Source organism: Tamandua tetradactyla, chromosome 5 (assembly GCF_023851605.1).
Source record: "Tamandua tetradactyla isolate mTamTet1 chromosome 5, mTamTet1.pri, whole genome shotgun sequence".
NCBI lineage: Eukaryota > Metazoa > Chordata > Mammalia > Pilosa > Myrmecophagidae > Tamandua > Tamandua tetradactyla.
In genome coordinates, this window is record NC_135331.1 from 16100145 (window position 1) to 16119644 (window position 19500).

Consider the following 19500-nt stretch of genomic DNA (forward strand, 5'->3'; position numbering starts at 1 on the left):
CAAGGAAAATATAAACTAGCTATTAGGTGGCTAGTGACAATTTTTGATAGCGCAGTCTGGGAAGGCTTCTCTGGGTAGTTGGCATTTGAGCTGAGAATTGAATGATGAGAAGGAACCATCCATGCAGAGCTAGGAGTAGAATATTCTAGCAGGAGCAAGAGCAAGCACAAAGGCTCCGAGGCAGGACTCCCTCAAGGAGCAGAAAAAAGGCCACTGTGGCTAGAGTACAGTAAGTGAGGAAAGAGGTTTGCCAGATGAAGTCCTGGAGGTAAGCCAACTCTTGGAGGGAGGTATGGTTATTTTGAGGAAAATAGAACTCAAAGAGGTGAAGTGACTTGACTTGTCTAAGGCCCTGGAAATAATGAATGAATGGCAGAGCTAGGATTTGAACCTAACTTTTGACTGAGTTCAAAATCCACACTCTTTCCACTGTCCCATCCTGCCTGCTAGGACAAATTACAAGCTGGGACTTTTTCATGTGAGCAAACAAGATCCCAGGCAGCAATCTATTGTAAAAGTTCATTATGGAATTTGTTGATGGCCCAAGTAGGACACTCCAGCTCAGTTTGTGCTGATGATGCCTTTGGCTGATTCAACTCCCACTGCCCCTTTGGCAGCCTAAAGACCAACCCACACAACACAGAGCTCTGTGACAATCTAACCTGCGGCAGCATTCCCCCTCCCCTATCCCTGCCTTCCCAGGGGTGGGCACTTCTCAAGGGCTCTGTATTTTCCAGGTGACTTCACTCCTGTCCCACTCTCAGGTCCTTCCTGGGAAGGGTATCTCTTGAGTAAATCATAGGCTTGTCCATAGCCAGAAAAAAGAAAAGGAAAAACAAGATGGACTAATATCTGCTGATAAACTTCATACAAGATCCAGATGCCCCATTCATGAATTCAGTTGTCTTACCTGGTGGCCAAAGTCTTGCAAGGCTTGGCACTGCTCAAAATATGATATTCAAAATGCTGAATTTTCTCACTCAGTGCCCTCTATGTGCAAAGAACTATAGAAGCAGTAGAGATATGGCAGTAAAGCAAGCAAAGTCCCTGCCCTTGAAGAGCTTGCATGAATAGATAAGAAAATAATGAATTGATTAAATACATGACATGTGAAATGGTGAGGCGATGCATGCTATGGGGGAAAATGAAGCCAGGCAAGGAGGAGAGGAATTGTTGGACAGGGGCCAAAAGTGATCAAGGAAGCCTCTCCAATAAGTAGATTTTTAAGTAGAATCTTGAAGAAAATGAGGGTGTGAACCCAGCGGCTATTGAGAAGAGTTCCATGCAGAAAGGAACAGAAGAAAAGTGCTTCAGACTCTTCTAGAACCATAAAGAGGCCAGTCTGGCAGGAACAGAATGAGCAAAGGGAGAGCAGAGGGACAATGTCAGAGAAGTCATGGGAGCCAGGTCTTGGAGGGCCTGTAAGGACCTTGGCTTCTACTCTGAGATGGGAGCCCCTAGAAAGTTCTAGGGAGAGAAAGGACACAATTTGACTTAGGTTTTCATAGGGTCTCTCTAGCTGAAGTGTCAAGCAGAGACTGCAGGGGCAGAGGCTTGGGGAAACATAGAGACCTGTGAGAAGGCTGTTGCATGTGCTCAAGTGAGAGAGGACAGAGGCTGAGTTTTAGGGGGTAGCAGTGGAGGGAGGTGTGATATGAGTGAAAAAGACAGGTAATCAAAAATAATTGCACACTGAATAATTTAATTGAAATGATGAATACGGTTACAAAGAAGAGGTAAAGGATGGTAAAAGGATGTGTAACAAGGAAACTGGGCTGCTTTTTTACTGGGAACAGGATAATCAGGGAGGGAAAACTCCCCAGAAGAAAAGGCAAATAAGTTGCAACCTGAAAGACAGGCATAAGACAGCTAAATGCAGGTAAGGAAAAGGGTATCTCAAGCAGAAGGAAGAGCATAAGCAAAGGCCCTGGGGCAGGAAGGAGACGGGTGAGGGTGGCCATTTGGATGCTGATAAGAACATGTTTTCCCACCGTGATGTGCTACCCTGTTTGCTTACCTCTGAAATAATCAGTGATTCAGATACTTCATAGCAAGAGGCCCACATTGGCTCCAGATTGCTTTTACTGCTTTTTTTTTTTTTCACTCCTCTGTAGGCAGTTAAGGATGATTCAGATCTTCCCACCTAGTAAATCAGTAATGACGATGGGTCAGTCTGGGTAGACTGGGGCGAGATTAGTAATGCTGGTGTGACTTTGACCTGTCCAGAACTGAGTGTCCCTCATTGGGAAGGGCCTGGGAAATCCTTCTTTGTCCCAAATCCCTGCCCCCATAGACAACCCTGCTGCTTTACTAAACTAAGCAGGTGTGGAGGAGATAACAGGATGGCCCCTCAAAGAGGGAATCAAGATTAAGCACATAAACTGGCCTTTTAAAAGCTTAGAGGGCCTTTCCAATTGGATCCCAAATGGACCACACTTGAGAAATTAAATAAACAGCATTTGTCAAGGGCTTTTGTGGGCTCCCAGCTGTATTTATTTATAGGTGGGTCTGTTATTTATGGGCGCTCATGCTCCGTATAAAAGCTTTGCTGGAGAGAAATGGTGGGAGCAGGCAGAGTGCTTTAATGCTTACTCGGACACTTAAGTATTTGCTCCAAGGAGCTCAAACAACGAGCACTTGCTGTTTTTGCCCCACTGAAGCCTGGTGCTAGTACATATCAGGATGGGAATCGTGGAAATTCTGGACCACTGGGCATCTCCCTTCAAAGATCAGGATTCCTCTCAAGGATCTAAAAGACACCATTCCCTGGCAAAAGTTGAAATTCTGAGCTCAGCCATATCTTTGACTCATTATGAATTCTAGTTCACAACTGGGAAGGCCCACTGACTACAGCCCCAAATCCTCACACAAAGTAGGTGCTCAATAAATGTTGTTATATAAAAGGGTGAAGAATGACTATAAGCTGTTCCCATAGTTAGGAAACTGAAAAATCAGAGAAATCTTAAGACATCATTCTATGGAATACCCTGCAAAACAATTTAGCAATATGTAACTTGGGTCTTGAAAAGTCCACAGCTTGTACTTAGTAGTTCTCCTGTAAGAAATCATCCGATGAAGAAAGCCAAACTTTAAGAGAAGTGAAGGAAAGGGATGGAAAAGGGAGTGGAGGAGAGGGGAAGGAAAGACTATAGGAAGAAAGAAAAGAAACTCAATGCACAAAAAAATGTTCATTGCAGTGTTATTTATAATGGTCAAAAATTAGAAACACTCTGCATATCAACATTAGAGGAACAATTATGTTAACTTTGGTACATCCATAGTTGAGAGGTTACTGAGCAGGTACTAAAAATGTACTCATAAAAATAACATTACAGAAATACAGAAATGCCTATGTTAAAATATTGCAGGAAAATGCAGGATACAATGTTTACTTTACAGTGTTATTAAAATTATGGAATCTTTTTTAACTATTAGAGAATAAAGACCTAAAAAATCCAACATGTTAAGAGTAGCTATGTTTAAGCAGGAAAATTATGGATGGTTTTAAAAGTTTCCTCTATTTTTCTAAATTTCCAAATTTTTCTTGAAAATTATAACTCACTTTGATAATTTTAAAATAATACAAAATTAATTCATCAATCAATCAATAATGATTCTACCCGTTCATGGAAAACCTCTTTTTAAGATATCTAAGAAGGAATCCACTGAGTATTTCTTATTAGTACTATTTGTTTACTTTTTTTTGGCATGAGCAGGCTCTGGGCATCAAACATGGGCCTCTGGCCTGGCAGGTTAAGTAATAACCAATTCATCACTTTGACTTCTTTTAAGTGCAATGAACTAAAATATTTTTCTTTTATTATGCTGTGCTTCTTTCCCCTTGCCTTTGTGTATGTCAGCCTCCCGGACATAGCAACCCTTACACCCACCCTGGGGTTTCCCCTCTTACATGTATCGTGTTCTTTTCTTGTTCATTTTCCCCTTTTCCTTGTGACTGAGCCATTTTAACTTTTCTTGGTGACCCACTTGCCACCAACCTTAGGACTTCTACATGAACCCAGAGAGGAAAGCAGGGTAAAGAGGGGAGAACAGATTCAGAATTATGTGGGCCTGAGTTCAAATCCCAGCTCTGCCACTTCCTAGCTGTGTAAGTCACTTAATTCATTAGCACCTCAGTTTCCAAGCCCTGATCATGGCCAAATTAGTCACATGAGAAAATGACAATAATCGCAAAGTAAAACTAGGAGAGCAGTGAATAACACACACTGACCACCGACAGTGTGCCGGGCACTGTGAAAAGTACTTTCATGCAGGAAGCCATTTAAGCCTGACCACAATCCAATGAGGTAGGTGCACTTTCCCCCTTTCACAGATGAGGAAACAGCCCCAAAAGTAATAATGTCTGTTCGTGGGGCACTCTCCTTGTGGCCAGACCCTAGAAATCATTCCTGGGGTGCTCTCTTTGTGTCTAGACCCTAGCAATCATCTGTGGGGTCTTTGCCCTGTGGCCTGACCCCAGGTCTTATTCCATCATTACAGCCACTCATCTGCAGGTCCACTGTTATATTCATTTTCTAGGTAAGGACACTGAGATTCAGTAAGGGAAGGGGCTCAACCAAACTCGCCCAGCTCATAAGTAGAGGAGGCAGGACTTGCATTTAAATGTCTACTCAACCCCCAGATCTCTAAATTACAGGAGTACTTGACAGATAACTGTTGTCATCCCACCCTTACAACCAGGCAGCATCTGTAGCCCAGCTGCTTCATGCTGTCTGCTCAAACAGGCTTTCTTGTCTGCTCTGGTCTCCCAGAGAACAGACTATTACAACTGTACTGGGTTGAACAGAGTCCTCCAGAATTAATATCCACCTGGAACTCAGACTGTGACCTTATTAGGAAATAGGATCTTTTGTAGATAGAATTAGTTAAGTTAAGAGGAGGTCATACTGAATTAGGGTGCATCTGAAATCCAATGACTGATATTCTTATAAGAAGAGAAAAGAGAGACCCGGATGGACAGATAGGGAGAAGACGGCCGTATGAAGATGGAGGCAGAAATTGGAGAGTGATGCCAAGGAATACCAAGGATTGCCAGAAGCCACTAGAAACTAGAACAGGCAAGGAAAAAGTCTCCCTTAGAGCTTTCAGAGGGAAGAGCATGGCCCTTGGCCCTGCTGACACCTTGATTTTGGGCATCTGACCTCTCGAATCGTGAGAGAAAAGATTTCTGCTGCTTTAAGCCACCCAGCACACGGTGCTTTGGAATGGCAACTAAAGGGCACTAAGACAAGGAGGGGCAAGTCAGCTCAAGTCCACAAAGAATGACTTCCATGAGAAGGAAGCTGAGCACCAGCCACCCAGATTAGTCCAGCCCAGGCCACACTTGGTAACCCTGACTCCTAAAATTTACCCCACTTGGTAACCCTGACTCCTAAAAATTATCCCACACCCAAGCCAGGGGCCCAGTTACAGGGAAAAGCTTTGAAGCAGGACAAGCTTGAGAGATGTGGATGTTGCTCATTCTCCTGCCACATTTCTGAAGTAATGACCATCGTATGAATAGGTGCTGTCGATATATTTCTGTCTTCCCCACAGGGCATAAATGGATGTCATAAAAAGAAATTTCCAAGGAGGGAGATAAAAGTTGGTGCCCAAATTCTCATCTGGTTATGAAAACTTTTTATCCTTCATCCCGTTGTTTGGGGTACCAATGAGGAAGAAGAGTATGGAGTGGTGGGGATGTTATTTCTAATCTTGTAAAATGGAATCGATCGAGGTTTGCCTATTTCATCTAGACTCCCATAACTTGGAACGAATTGTAGAGGTTCTACTAGTAAGGACAGGACCATAACAACCAGTCTATTTGGGGAGAAAAGGAAAGTGGGGGAGCTGGAGTTTCACATATGTAAGTCATTTGAGCGCATTCTGCTGGGGGGTGGGGAGGGCAGAGGGACAGGAAGAGGAGCTGGGGGCACTTGGTTCCCATTAAGCTTGGTAGCCTGAGAATTCCCTATGTGTTGAATGCATGCTGGCTCCACCCCCATCCAGGAGGCCAGCATGCTGGAGCCCCTAACACAGTCTGAGAAATTCCCTCCTCCTCTGGTCACTGACACATGGGACCCCATGTCTCCAGTGGGCCTGGAAAAAGAAGTAGCCTGGAGGCCTCGGGACACAGGGCCCTCCCATCCACCCCATTCTTCAAGGCCACTAATTTGGTATTTACATGACAGACCAATTACATCCCTGAAAGACTGGTTACAGGTTATTGGGTAATTAGTGACATTTTTAAAATACATTTTCCACCACACAGAACCATGTTTACACAATGTTAAGAAACTGGCTTCAAACCACAGAAGTAAAAAGATTGTAGCAAAGGCAGAAAAAGTCCAGCCCTGGAGTATGAAGGGCAGATGTGTTCTCTTTGATGCTCAGGCATCAAAGATTTGGGTTGACTGGCTCAGTGCTGATGGTCAACTTTATTGAGTCCTGGAACCTGAGACCTACTGTGTACCAGGCCCTGCTCCAGGAGATGGGGATACAAGATGGACCATAAATCAGCCCTTGACTTGAGGAACTTAAAATTCTCAATTGCATTGTAGCAGCTTTTTGCACTGCTACCTACTTTATTCATACACTTAGTAATTAATTCAACAAACATTGATTGAGTACCTACTATGTGCCAAGTAAGGGAATACACAGATAAAGGCCACTGGTGTCCACTGAGGTGTTCATAGTTCTGGATTACCTTATGACTTTTCTTGTTACTAGCATCTTTATCCATCCAATGAATGAGCTAAGCACCGTACTAAGCTCAAGGGATTAAAAAAAAAACAGATAATGATCCAGACTTTAACCCAGTTCACAGTTGTAGATAGCTTTACACTTTTTGTATTGTTATCTCCAATTCATTCATTCATTATTTATTCACTTTTCACAAATATACGGAGCTCCTACTATGAACAGATACAGGACTAAGTGTTGAGGATTCAGAAACAAAGAAGAACTGGTCCCTGCCTTGAGCTCAGAGAAAGACACTGATAAATCCCATGGTGCAGGAGTCCTGAGAGGAGATTAAACTCTGCCTGGAAGACAACCTTAAGTGGGGCTAAGTCTTAAAGAATGATTAGCAGGTGGTCAGGTAAAGAGGGACGTGGGGTTATTCAGGCCCTGGGGAAAGAATGAGCCAAGGCACAAAGACAAGAAGGGGGAGGAGCATGGCAGAACTGAGGCACTTGGCCAAAGATGTGAACAGAAGCAGCCATGGGAGATGACCATGCTGTATCTTAAGGAAGTCTGACTTCATCCTAAAGGAAATGGGAAAGATCTAGTTGTTGGGCCAAGAAGTGGCACAAAAGAAAGCAAAGTCCATCTTTAACTGTCCAAAAGGAATGGCAGGACAGCCAAGGAGCACTGTCATGAGTCATCACCAGTCACCTCCCAAACAGTGGACTATCTGGGAAAGACGGAAGAAGCAAATGTTAGCTGGAGATGACTGTGTCAAGAGTTTGAGCATAGCACATGGGGAGAAAGATCTGGAATTATAGAAAAAAGAGTCCAGGATGGGGCCAGGGAGTAGGGGAATGACAGGAAAGACAGGTTCAAATTTCTGCTCTGCCATTTAATTGATCTGGGACCTTAAGCAAGCCACTGAGTACCTTTAGTCCTCGGTTTTCCAAAGCTCAGTACCTGCTACATAGATAATTTATATAATATCAATACTATTAACTGGTATAGTTAACATGTTTTCAACACTGTTCAGCAAAGCACCATTTTAACTGTTTTCTGCGTATTCTCCACAACCTCTATGAGGTGCTTGTTGGGGGTTGAATTGCATCCTCCCAAAAAAGGTATATACAAGTCCTAATCCCTGGTACCTTGAATGTGACTTTATTTGCAAATAGGGTCTTTGGAGATGTATTAAATAGTTAATTAATTAGTTGTGATGAAGTCACAATGGATTAGAATGGGCCCTAATCCAATACGACTGGTGTCCTTATTAGAAGAAAGAAACTCAGACACAGACACAGAGAAACACAGAAAAGATGGCCACATGAAGACAGAGGCACAGATAGGAGTGATGTTGCCACAAGCCAAGGAACACCAGGGGCTGCCAGAAGCTGGGAGAGGCAAGAAGATCCTCTCCTAGAGTCTTCAAAGGGAGCATAGCCCAAATGGCAAGATAATCCATTTCTGTTGTTTTAAGCCCCCTAGTTCACGGTTCTACTATGGTAGCCCTTGGAAATGAATCCAGTTCCCTTTCACAGGTGAGGAAAGTGAGGCCAGAGAGATCTCATAACTTGTCCAAGGACACAGAGATGCTTAAGGATACATGTTCGTAGTCCTATGAGATGAGATAATGCATAAGAAAGTGGGAAATGTTAATGGAACTAAAAGCCAGGAGGGCTAAAAAATACTGATGTGTGCCGCACAGATAATGTCTAGACCTCTATCTTTATGAGTTTTCCATTGCTGTGCAACAAGTCACAACAAATTTTAAATGCACATTGAAGATCTCCCAGTGTCTGTGGGTCAGGAGCACAGGTCCAGCTGATCTGGGTCCCTAGCAGGGTCTCCCAAGGCTGTGGTCAAGCAGCTAGCCAGGCTGCATTCTCATCAGGAGGTTTGAGGCCTGATTCCAAGCTCATGCGGCTGCTGGCAGAATTCAGTCTGCAGCTGTGGAACTATGGTTCTCAGCTTCCAGACGGCCACCCACAGTCACCTGCCATGTGGCCTCTCCACAGGAGTCCACATCATATTAGTGTCCTCAAGGCCAGCAGGACACACAATGAAGTCTCATAGTATATAATGTAGTCATGGGAGTGAGTGACATCTCACCATCTTTACCATATTCTATTGGTTTGAAGCCTGTCACAAGTCCTACCTGCGGTCAAGGGCAGGGGATTATACAAGGTCATAACTCATTGTGGGGGGGGGGGGTTACCTTAGGGTCCATCCTCCACATCAACAATGGTAGTCATGTTAAATTTGCCCTCAGCAAACTTTGCCCACTGAAGCAGGCAGAGAGGGAATAATTAAGGGATTGTAGATCCATCTCTCTCTGGGATTTTCCTTGCTCCCCTCCCCAGTTTGGCCAGAAATATTTTGTTTCGTTTTTGTTCCCCAGGGCTTCAATGATCTCATCTGAGAAATGGGGAATTATGCTCACTTTTGAGGCTCAGAGAAGTTATATCACCTCCTAAGGGTCACACAGTTAGTAACAGTAGAACCAGAATCCAAGCAGAGGGAGAGCCTATGTGCTTCACTGCAATTTCAAGAAACTCCCATGTTTAGCACAGACATCAGTGCCCTGGAATCCATAACTAGTAGGAATGATTTTAAGCATAAGTATCATCATTTATATTGTCATTACATACTTCTCTTATAGCAGAACTCACCATGCTGTTTTATAGAGTTCCTATAAATTCCATTTCCTCCACTATACCCTAAGGCGATATTCTTTCTGATTCACTTGTATACCTGCAATGCATAGCACAATGCCTGCACACAGTGATGCTCAATAAATGTTTGTTGAATTTTGCTTTGTATTTGCAAAGGGCTTTCATGGCAGCACTCATACTCACCTTCATGGTATCCCAGTGAGGTAGACAGGGAAGTTACTATGACCCCCACTTTACGGAAATATGGCACCCGGAATGAACCTGACTTGCCTAATTTCACACAGGTGGTAATCGCAATTTTAACTCAGTTCTGTTTGGGCCTGGCCAAGACTGCATGTACATACTGTAATAATAGTGTTGGCACAAATGTTGCAGCCATGATGGTGACCAGTTGCCACGGACCAGGCCTACACTAGCAAATACACATGTCTTATCTTGAGCCCGGTCTACAGATGAAAAAAAACTTACTCAAAATGACTCTGGTAGATTGCAAAACAGTCAAAACTCCTTTACTCTTCCTTATAGTCATACACCTTGTAACATGATTTGCACCTACTCCTGTCAAAAAGTGGAGCATATTTCCCAACCCCCTGGGTCAAGGCTGACCCCGTAACTTGCTTTGGCTAAGAGAATGGGGCAGAAGTGACCAAGTGCTAGCTCCAAGCCAAGAAGTCTGGCAGCTTTTCTCGCTTTCACTCTCGCTCTCGCTCTCTCTTTCTCTCTCTCACCTCTGCCAGCTCAAATACGTGAACAAGCCCTAGCTAGCCTGCTAGAGGATAAGAGACCACATGGAGCAAAGGCAAAGGTGAGCTGCACAGATGAGCTGACAGGTGAGCTACCTTAGACCAGCCAAGTTCAGGATGACCCAGCAGTTGGCCACAGACACATGAGAGACCCCAAATGAGTCAGATCAAAACCAACAGAACCATCTAATCAATCCACAAATTCCTGAGCTAAATAAATTGTATGTGTGTGTGTATGTTTTAACAACTAAGACTTGGGGTTGTCTGTTACACAGCGCTAGCTAACTCATACAGTCATACAGCTACTCAACGGCCCACTTAAACACCCTGCATCTAATCCACGAGGTGCCTTGCTCTTAACCACCTAATTATGCACCTTTCAAATCTTCGTGTGAGACAAAGTCTCAAAGCCTTGCCCAATAGACACATGCAGGATCAAGGGTCATCTGCTTCACTTACTTATTCAGCCTCCTTGACCAATAGTTCTATGCTGGTTCCCATAACAGACCTTAGTCTTTTAGCAAACCCACATCAAATCCCTGATGAAAAATGTCTTACACACTCTTTCCACCACATTCCTGAAGTCCAGCTCCAATGCTGTCCCCTGCAGGAAAACTTCCCAGAGTCCTGTGGCTCCTTCCTGAGAACTCTCCTGGCTACATCTGCTTTCTTGTGATTATTTTTTGTGCCTTTATTTTCTTTTTCTGCTTTGATTATATCTCCCTGGGACTTACATTTCTTATTAATTTTATTTCATTCAGTTAACAAGTAGTTGTTGTGTACTCTACATTGTTCCAGCCATGGCAGATAAGACTGTGAATGAGCTATGCAAGTTCCCTGTCCTGGGTAGGGAAGCCATGTAATGTACAGGTAAACCTACAAGAAAATCTCATGGTGAATGGCACTGATATGCTACAGAGTGTCTGGGGTGAGGGGCACTTCATTCAAGAAGGTGGTCACAGAGGCCTTGCCGAGACGGTGGCATATGAGCTAAGACCTTAAACAATCAAAGGAGTCTACCATGAAAAGCACTGGGAAAAGAGAGATCCAGGTGAGGGAACAGCAAGTGCAAAGGTCCTGAAGTTAGAAGGGATGTGGCTCTCCAAGGAAAAGAAAGACAATTGTGCCTACAATGTGGTGAGTGCAAGGTGGTAAAGCAGAGAGACAGACAGACACGGGCTAAGTCATGAAGGCCCTGAGGGAGTATTTAAGCCAATTCTAAATTGAATGGGGTCAACAGATCATTCTTCTTTGAGGAGCTCATGAACTGAACTGTAGACAGTTATAGAAACACACTGGCCCTATCTCCTGCAAGCATCGCTTGCCTCCTCCCATCCTGTATCAATTAGGCCACTGATTCCATCACTCCTGACTTCAAAGGGAAGAAAATGGTGAAGAATTTATAAAGGACAATAAACCCAGTCCATGGCAGGCTGCAAGCCCATAAACTCTAAGTGGCCCTCAACTGCCCAGCATACATCACTCTCTGCCTTGCCACCAAAGAACTGTCTTGATCCCCAGCCAACACAATAGTAACAGTAATCTGATAATAAAAAGATGGAATCTCACACCACCTGGGAGAAAAGTCTTGGAAACAGTATTTGCCTCAATGAATCAATCTTATTTGGTATGATCAAGGCTAATTCTGGGAATGCCAGACTACATTTACAAGTTGCTATTCATCACCATTCAGAGTCCCAACTTCACTACTCACTCACTGTATGAGCTGGGGCAAGTCATTTTTCCTCTATATACAGTTTCCCGTATTTGAAATGATGAGTTTGGATAATCTATAAGGGCCTCTCTGTTCTACATATCTAGAAGTATTTAAATACTTCTTACGAATTCCCTAGGAATTTACTGGGTAACACCAGACGTTGGCCAGTATGTGGGGAGAGCTTTTTCATACCCTGAAAGTGACCTTATAATTTGGTACAGCTTTTATGGAAGATAATACAGCACTATGTATCATGAAACTTTTAAGTGCAGTGCAAACACCTAAAGCCAGGAAATACAAACAAAACACAAAGATGTAGATAATGTGGTTCACCATCAGGAACAATTTTGTGTTACCCCCCACCCACCCACCTAGGGGACATTTTACAAAATTTAGAGACATTTTTAGTTGTCACAACTGGGGATGCTACTGGCCTCTAGTAGGTAGAGACCAGAAATGCTGCTAAACATCGTGCAGTGCACAAGGCAGCTCCTTGCAATAAAGAATCATCGGCCTCAAAATGTCAAGAATGCTGAGGTTGAAAATCTCTGGTTTAGAGAAAAGGAGGTTCACCCCAGGGTGTTTCAAGAGATATGAAATAGTTTTTTTAATGGAAAATATGAAAGCTGCCTTACTGCAAAATAAAAGGTAATAGGTTAAGTAATGTACATTAAACCCACCCAAAAGGATTCAATGCAATCAGAAAAGGGTGAACAGTTTCATGACAAGAGTCTGGTTCAAATGTTGCCTCTACCACCAGAACATCCTTGACAAGCCTCTTTACCTCCTTCAGTCTCAGTCTCATCTGGGAAATGGGGATGAGAGTCAGAGCACCCTCAAGGGGTTACGTGGAGCTCTAAACATCATGTGGGGAGGATCAGGCACACAGGAGGTTCAGTTAGGTCTCGGTGCCTCTATGCATTTAAGCTTGCAACCCCAGACAATAACACTGACAAGCCTGGGAAGATGAGCTGGCAGCAAGCTGAGCATCAGGACTTTAGGCTCCACTCTTGACATTCAACTATAGAAAGAGCCCCAGTTAGGGACTTGAGTTCACATTTTCTAAGCAACAACCTGTGCTGAGTTATCTTAACATGCATTATCTCATTGCAACCTCACAATAGCTCTATGAGGTAGATTTAAACACTATCCCTATTTTGTAGATGAAGACACTGAAGCTCAAAAAAGGTGGCAACTTGCCCAAGATTACTGGCTGATAAGGAAGTGGTAGAGGTGAGATTCTACCCCAAGCCCATCCAATGCCGAAGGCCAGGTCCTCAGCGCTATACTGGATGACATTCTTAAGTGGCCTTATGTCACACAGGTTTAAATGTGCTCCATTTATGAAAATTTGGCGAGTGACATGGGAATAAGGTAACCAACCTGTCCCAGTTTTCTTGGGACTTTCCTGGCTTTAGCACAGAAAGTCCCACATCCTGGAAAACCCTCTCATGGTGGGCAAACAGGATGGCTGGCCACCTTACTTGGTGTCAAATGTGACGGTTGTATCTCTGGATCCCTCTGAGCACCCAGATCTGGTGAGGAGGCATTTAAATGTGAATGCCCAGCTTTCTGGGGCTCAGAAACTTCTCTGACACGGAGAAAACAAGGCAATGTGTCAGAAAAACTGGCTCTGCCACAAATGCACTGCTTAATTCTGAGCTCACCGAAAACAGATGGGATTGGTTTAAATTTCTCTGCAGGTGACACTTTCTCCATCCCAATATCCAGCATTCCACCCATCCATCCCATAATAGGGTACTGTGGTTGGGAGCAGGTGCTATGAGGCCTTACTTAACCCCCCACAACTCAGTTTCATCATCTGTGAAGTAGGGTTAATAACGGGAATCTACTACACAATACATAGAAAGTATCAAAATGGAGTTTTGGCATACCAAAAGAGTTCTGTAAATATTGGCTAATATTTTATTATTATTAATAATAAGTTATTAATACTTATTTACAAATGCATTTCCTTCACTTAGTAAACATTAACTGATCACAGTATACTTGACACCAGAGACACACTGGTGAACAAAATCCTATAGCTCTGCCACACTGGCATAAAACAGGCCCTGATTCTAACTCCAAGTAAATTAATCAACTCTTCCCCTCTGAAGTCAAGATTAAAGACAGAGGAGAGAGAGAAAAGAAGAGGGAGAAACTGAACTCTCTTAGATGCACAAGCCAAAATATACATCCCGCTCTGTGCGGCCTGCCATAAATCCACTGGTTGGTGAGGGCTCTTTCCTGCTGACAGGGCCACTGTTTGGGGCTCGATGCATTATTCCTCCACAACTGGCTTTGATTACAAGCTGGATAATTATCCTTCCAACCCATTTCCCTCAAAAATACCTTTCAGGCTCTGCAAGCAGGGAACAGCATAAGCAAAGAATCTTCCTTCCTTCTTTCCTGTGAGCCTCCCAACCTCCCAGCTAAGATAACCTCAGGAGGCCCTTGCCAAGAACGCTCCCTCAGGAATAAGCTGAATTGCTGAGCGGAGTGTGCCAATGCCTTAAACTGTTTTATGTTTTTTGTCTCTGTGAATCAGAAGTTGTTATGAGTAAGCAGGCCAAGGAAGCCAAGCACATTTGGTCACAGATGGATGGGAGAGGTCTGTGTGCTTTTTTCCTAAGAGAGCAAGCATGAACTTTTTCTGTTTTTCTTTTTGCAAATGACTGATACAATTGGAGCTGGGCTCTGGGAGCCCAAAGGGTGTAAAGAGCACATCCTCCCGGGTGTGGGTGAAGACGTCCCTCTATGAACATCCCTGCCAAGACAGCCAGACTTGGCTCAGAAACTGCCTCCACACACATGGTCAAGGGCAAGCTTTGGAAGCATGGATGTGTCTGCTGTGCAAATTCTGGCGCCGCGGATAGGAGACATGGCAGAGGTGGCTGTCACATCCGTGTGATCCTCTGTCCAGATTCCCAACCAGCACCACCCCTACGTGACGAATGCTCTCTTCACAGGACTTGCTGCCATTCCAATTTTTGGTTTAGCATGTGCTTTCTGAAGTTCCATGTACAAATCCTGAATCTGACCCTTACCAGTCATCTCACTTTGAACAAGTTATTCAACCCCTCTGTGCCTCAGTTCCCTAATCCATAAAAGGGGGGAGAATAAAGGTATTACTTAACGTGGTGGTTGTTAGGATTTAATGAAGTAATGCTTAGCACAGAACTTGGCACATAAATGTGCCCAATAAATGTTAGCTACTCTTATAAGTTACTTAGCCTCCAGTTTGCCCAGCCTTAAAATAGGGTTCATTTTTGGGGTTGTTGTGAAGATTAATTTAATTATCCTTTCTTTATCAGACACTAATTGCTGAGTGCATATTTTGTGTCCAGAACTGTGCTGAAAGGTCTATGTACATTATTTCATTAAATCCTTATAATAATTTGGAGAGCTCAGTAGCATTGATAAATAAGGAAACAGGTTTAGATAAGATATGACACTAGTTTGAAAACTTATCCCAAATCTGTCCGATTACAAAGCTTTGCCTTTAATGTTTGTCTGCCTTTAGCATGAGAATGTGCAAGAGCTCATTAGGCTTTCTTCCTGCTTCCCTTCCACACTTGCCTGACAACTTTGAGTCTATCTGCATTCCTTGTCTCAGAGTCGAGAATCTGTCATAAGAAAGAATAATTAAGTACCATGAATTATCCAATTAGAGCAGCTTCTACCTCAGTCTCTTGGAAATCTAGTGAAGATGTGTTACTTTCCCAGATTCTCAACTATTTGGTTACATCGATTAAATCTGGTTTCTGGGGTGAATTGACTGCACAAGAGTTTCTGCCGCCCTCACTGCCACCTTCAAAACCTCCACCATCACCACTCCCATCCCTCTGTGACCAAATATGCCTGGTTTCCTTGGCCTGCTTTCTCGTAACAACTTCTGATTCACAGAGACAAAAAACACAAAACAGTTTAAACCACCACCACCCCACTACCACCATCATCATCACCATCACCATCACTACCACCATCATCACCATCACCAAGATCATCACCACCAACCCCAATATCACCACCACCACCATCACCATTATTACCACACCACCATTATCATCATCATCATCATCATCACCATCATCATCACCACCACCATCACCATAACCATCACCACCAACACCATCATCACCATCACCATTATCATCTCTACCACTATTACCACCTTTCCTGAGAAAAATCTAAAATTTGGAGACAGGGAAGAGTTTAGGTGAGAAGTAGGAAAATAATGGGATGCAACAGCAAACATTACAGAGATGAAACACAATATGTGATCCCGTCCATAAGTCCCAACTGTAAGGCCTGGCCCGGCAGCCTCTGGCTGGAAGGCCCCCACCTGAACTAAAACTAGTGCACATCCGGGCATACAGCTGTTCTAACTCAACCAATCAGGACCTGGCCTGACAAACAAAGGACCCCCACTGCACACGGCCCGTACCTATGCCCACTGCACGTGGCCCATAGTTATGCCCCCCGGCCAAGGCCCGTAGCTATACCCCTGGCCCTAAAGTGCAAGAAACTCCTAACCTACCACAGGAGGCCCCGTAGGCATCATCAGTGCCCCCACTAGCTAGCCTATATCTAACCCCACCGCCCCCAGGGGGGCGCGACTTCCCAGGCCCACACCCTGAGCACCTGGACATGGGAACCTCACCCCAGGACAATAAACTTTTTTTAAACTCGGACTCAGTTCCTCTGATTTTTCAGTCGGCTACCGTTTAAAAACATAACACCAACGTAGTAAGATTTTTCTCCAATCTCCAGCTTCCTTTATGTCAGCTAAGCCAGTCTCAACCAAACCAAATGTAAAGTAAAGACAAGAAGAGATAACAGATGCTGCTCAGAAAGATGGTCACAGCATAATGTCTGCACTTAAGAATGTGGATCTTAGACAGACAAGGGTTTGGATATCGCTCTCCCATTTACCAGCTGAGCACCTCTGGGCAGGAACCTAAACCTCTCTGATCTGCCGTTTCTTCATCTGTTAAATGTGGATAATCATACCTGTCTTTCAGTTTTGTTGGGAGGGTGAATTACAATCACATGAGTACAGTGGCCAACACCAGGCCTAGGATATAATGGGCTCTCAATAAATATTTATCACATTATCGAATCCAGGATCACCGAAGAGTCTTATTCTCTATCTTCCTCCCCCAAAACAGTTTTATTAGCTGTAAGTTAACAGCCCATTATCCTGAAGAAAGCATAAGAGAAGTTAACTCTGAAGAAATTAAGAATTTGGAAAGTTTAAAATCTTGTTTGCATTGCAAAAAAAAAAAACAACAAACGCTGCAAATTACATGATCAGCTGTTCAAAGGAACTGCATTTCATTAGAGATATAATCTTCAAGAAAAGGGGATCATTTGCTGTAGCAGGGGACAACTGAACTCACACTGTAATTCACGCGCACTGACAAGTCCAAACAGGTAAGAATAGAAAGCTCTCTTCCACCTTCAGTTTCTTTATATATATATTTCCACCACCCCCGCACCCCCGTCTTTGGGCCAAAAAGGAAGTCCATTATATGATCAGAATGTTGAACCTCTCAATTTCTTAAGCAGCTCCCAGGCAGTGTGTAGTCTATGTTCCTATAATGAAAGGACTCGGCCGAGTCCTCCCTAACCCCAAAGGGGAAGATCATTCAGCTTTCCTGAAAGGACTCTGCTAACTAGTAAGTCAGCATACCTAGGAAGGAAGGGCAAAATCTACCCAGGAAGAAGGAACAGAAAGCCCCTAGGTTTGCCATCAGTCAACGGCAAGCTGTGAAAAAGAAGGAAAATGTAGAGCGTTGTTTATATACTCAGTATCAAGGGCTGCCCTTTATTCTAAGGTTCTGTTCTTTCTATACTTATTATTATTAAAAGAACCTCTCTTCCCATATACCAGCCTAATACCCCTACAACTTCAATCTTTAAAAAAAGAAAAGATACCAAAAAAAAATCGATCTAAAAATAATACATAAAAGACCCTCTCTTTTGCAACAGAACCCAGATTACCAACCACCAGCCTTTATCCCTTCTCCTGCCAGCTAAAAGGATTCAGAAAAGTGTTTGCCCAGCTAGTTTCCTTCCCTGCCTTCCTGGGGGTTCTGCATTTGCTGGAACAATGGGGAAGGGGGTGTGGAAGGGGGCTTTTCTCATGCTGAACTAGAGATGAGGAGGAGAATATCTATAGGGAAAGAATGAAGGAGGAGAAAGACTGAAGAGGTGAAAGGTTAAACTACTCTACATGAAAATGAGCTGGGGGAGGGAACTCGGACAGCGACAACGGGAGGAAGAAAGTAAAACCCATACCAAAGCACGGCCTGTAGGGATTGGACAGGAGGGGGTTTGGACTGAAGAAGTGTAGGAGAGTTTAGGGTATAAGAGAACTGGGGTGGGGAAAAGGGAATAGAAGATGGGTTTTCAGGGCTTAGTAACTGATCATCTTTTTTTATATCACTTGAAAATATAAATTAAGAATGGAATGCACGAATGAGGGAGCACTGTATAATTATACTTCGTTAAAAGAAGCTTCGCTTTAGAATTGAAACTTTTGGGTCACATTGTTTATTGAGTTACACATTTACAAACTGATAGCAGTTGCAGAGAACAATTTTTAAAATATTTCTTAACTTGCCAAAAGAAAAAGTAGTCACCTGACTTCAGTCTCCCAAATGAGTATTAGAAATGCATTGTTCGTGACATTCCAAAGTTTACGAAACACTGCTTTGGCACATGAAGTTGATTTTTCTCCAAGGGCTGCTCCTTTCTTCCTGAATATAATGGGGTCCTTCCCAGAGGATATTAGGATAAGCCACCTTTTGAGTTTAATTAAAATAAACAATCTTTTAATATTTTTTTAAGCTGAATGATGACTTACAAAAACCTACAAGATTCCAGATCTAGGGGAAATGGAAAGGGAAATTAATATATAATGTTTGGGTGGAACTTCTTCATGGAAGGTAGAGGCTATGGTGCTTTGCACATCTTCTTTAGGGGGCAGGGAAGGAGGCAATGAGGAGTTAAATAAAGGAGAAATTATAACTGCTGGAATGTATTAGAGGAGGAAGAAAAAGGGGTCAAGGCTGACTCCCAGACTTAACCCTAAAGTACTGAGTTGGCTGTGGATCATTCTCTGAGCTAATGAATATTGTAGGAAGAAAAACTGAAGGAATGGGGCAAAATAAACTCCATTTTAGACCTGGAGCATTCCAGGTGGCTGACAGATATCCTAAAGTGACAATGTCTAGGAGGCATAGAATAAATGGATTTCAAATCCAAGAAAGATATTGGACAAGTGATTTGGATTTAGACAGCAGCCATACAGATAGACCCAAAGCAGATCTAACTTTGCATTGTCCCTCCCTCACCATCTCACTACCCTTACTTCTTCTCCAAGTTTGGAATTCTTGTCAATCTTTAAGGGTTGCCCATGACAATGCAAACTCCAACCCCCATCAGAGGTGTTATTCATAGTTTTGTCATTTAACTCTCAGTAGACAACTTTGAGAATCATATTAACTATAACCTATACCTCTACAGGACCTTATAGTTTTCAAAGCATCTTTACATACTAGATTCCATTTCTGTAATAGGATTCTTTGGGTTGCAAATTACAGAGAGCCATTCAAACTAGCTTAAGCAAAAATGGAATCGGGTAGTGAGTGAGTTCAGGTCTTCCAGGAAG

General features: G+C 43.3%; 2 long non-coding RNA genes across 2 annotated transcripts in view; one reads left to right on the plus strand and one right to left on the minus strand.

Annotated features, from left to right (window-relative positions):
• Positions 1 to 1883: 1883 nt before the first annotated feature.
• The window catches only part of LOC143682270 (uncharacterized), a 192328-nt gene continuing 174711 nt past the window's right edge, over positions 1884 to 19500 (minus strand). Inside the window, exon 6 of the long non-coding RNA XR_013175061.1 lies at positions 1884 to 2143. This is a non-coding gene — a long non-coding RNA (uncharacterized LOC143682270). The remainder of the gene's footprint in view (positions 2144 to 19500) is intronic.
• LOC143682269 (uncharacterized) lies at positions 12972 to 14958 on the plus strand. Its single transcript, XR_013175060.1, has 2 exons — positions 12972 to 13052; positions 14371 to 14958. It is a non-coding gene; the product is annotated as an uncharacterized LOC143682269 (long non-coding RNA).